Below are 2271 nucleotides of genomic sequence, written 5' to 3' on the forward strand. Positions count from 1 at the left end.
AAGAGATTTATTATAAGGTATTTGCTCACGTGACTCTGGAGGCTGAGACGTCCCACGATCTGTCATCTGGTAGCTGGAGACCCAGAAAAGCCAATGTTGTTGTTCAAAGTCCTGAGAACCAGAGAGTTGATGGTATAGATTCCAACCTGGGTCTGAAGGCCTGAGAACCAGGAGCACAAGGACAGAAGAGTAATATCCCAATTCAATAGGTCAGGCAGAGTTCATTCAACCTTCTGTCTTTTTGTTCTATCCAGGCCCTCAGCTGATTGGATGAGGCCCACTCACATTGGGGCGGGCCATCTGCTTTACTCAGCCCACCAATCCAAACGCTAATCTCTTCTGGAAACACCCTCGCAGACACGCCCCAAAATAGTATTTAAACCAATTATTTGAGCATCCTGCAGCCCAGTCGAGGTGACACATAAAATTAACCATCACACCCTTTGTGAGAGGCTGTCGGAACCCTCTGTGCATGCTCCGTTTGATAAACATGTGTACGAACAGCTGAAACACTATTGGGAAAGGCTGTGTTTCCAAATGCACGCAGCTCTCTGGTGCTCAGCAGGTCTAATAAATTCAGCTTCGTCTCTGTCTTTCAGTTGCTCTCCTTATCTTATTAACAGTTTGGAAGCGTCACCAAAATGAAGGCCTCATGTAGTGGCAATCCCACAGGACCGTCAATTCTTGAGTGCTCAATTCTGACCTGTTGTGTGCCCTTCACTGATCGTCTTCCAGATCTGCTGCTGGGAGACTATGTCTCAAGGACAATATTGAGCTTCGAGGATTTCTGCTGAGTTCTCATTGCTATATTTTGTTATCCTAGGATATCCTAGGCTCCTTGTGGTTCTCTTTGGTTTAATTCACTAGGAAACTCTTTACTTTACTAACTCTATTTATTTACTGTTACTTTTACTTACCTGTTAATGATATTTTTTCATTCCCTGATAATTTTTGCTCTGATTGTTATAAAGGAACAGATAGAGGCATGAGTCTAATAATAAGGCCCTTCCCAAGCTGGCGCCAGGAGCTGTAATAACCACTTTTTTTTTTTTACAGACAGGATCTCTCTCTGTCACCAAGGCTGGACTACAGTGGCGTGATCATAGCTCACTGTGATCTCAGACTCCTGGGCTCAAGGGATCCTCCTTTCTCAGCTTCCTGAGTAGCTAGGACTACAGGTGCGCACCACCACACCAGGCTCATTTTTAAATTTTTTGTAGAAGGGGGTTTTGCTATGTTGCCCAGGCTGGTCTCAAACACCTGGGCTCCAGCGATCCTCCCGTCTCAGCCTCCCAAAGTGCTGGGATCACAGGCATGAGCCACCGTGCCTGCCCTGTAATAACTTTTTAGTATAAATATATCCCCTGCAATATTTGGGACATACTTACACTAAAAAAATAATCATTATTTTTCTGAAATTCAAATTTAACTGGTCATCTTGTATTTTTTTAATGTGTGTTAAGTCAAGTAACAGTAACCACAGTAGGTCCATCAGCCTCGTGACCACATAGTGCAGGGCATTCCGTGTCTTGCCAACAGGAAAGGCACAGCCTTGCGATAGGATGACCCCTGGCTGTTGGAAGCCAGTTTGCCAGCAGCCAGCAGCGCCCAGCTGTGTTGCTTGGTTCAAACCCACAGTCTTTGTTCTAATCATGATATTTTTTCTCTTGTTCATTGTGGTTTGTACATCCAACCTCAAACTCCTACTTGGTGAATTTTTACTTCCTATTGTAACCCTAATTCCAGAGCCCAGTTGGTAAAAGAGTAGTTTTTCACTGAAGATAGTTTATAATCACAGTAGCCATTTTAGGGACCCTTGTAGAAAAATTTAGATTTTAATAAGTTTTCTACCTCCCTGAAATTTTAGAGCAAAAAGGGAAACAAAAACTAGTTGTACAATAGTCAGCCTTTGTGTTGATGCTAGAGGCTTCCATCGCATGCACGCTTTAGGAGTATCTAACCCGTCTAGACAAATCAAACATGTAAAAAAGAGAAAACTAGTAAATCAGATGATAAGTGCCCCTAGAATCTTTAAGAGCTCTGTGCTAATTGGTTTGCAGAGAGTGCACATAAGCACTTATGTGATTTTAAAATAAGGAAATTCAAGAGTTTATAAAAGAATAAGAAAATTCTAACTTATACTGCTTTAAATATGCTGGCTCTTTAAAGATTTTTTCCCTCTCCAATTGCAGCTAAACTCTCAGGGCAAAACATGAATAACCGAATTAAGGTAATGAGCTTGGTTACTGAGTTACAAGGTAAAAAATGATG

This window comes from Propithecus coquereli, unplaced genomic scaffold (assembly GCF_000956105.1).
Source record: "Propithecus coquereli isolate 6110/MARCELLA unplaced genomic scaffold, Pcoq_1.0 Scaffold155, whole genome shotgun sequence".
NCBI classification, from domain to species: Eukaryota; Metazoa; Chordata; class Mammalia; order Primates; family Indriidae; genus Propithecus; species Propithecus coquereli.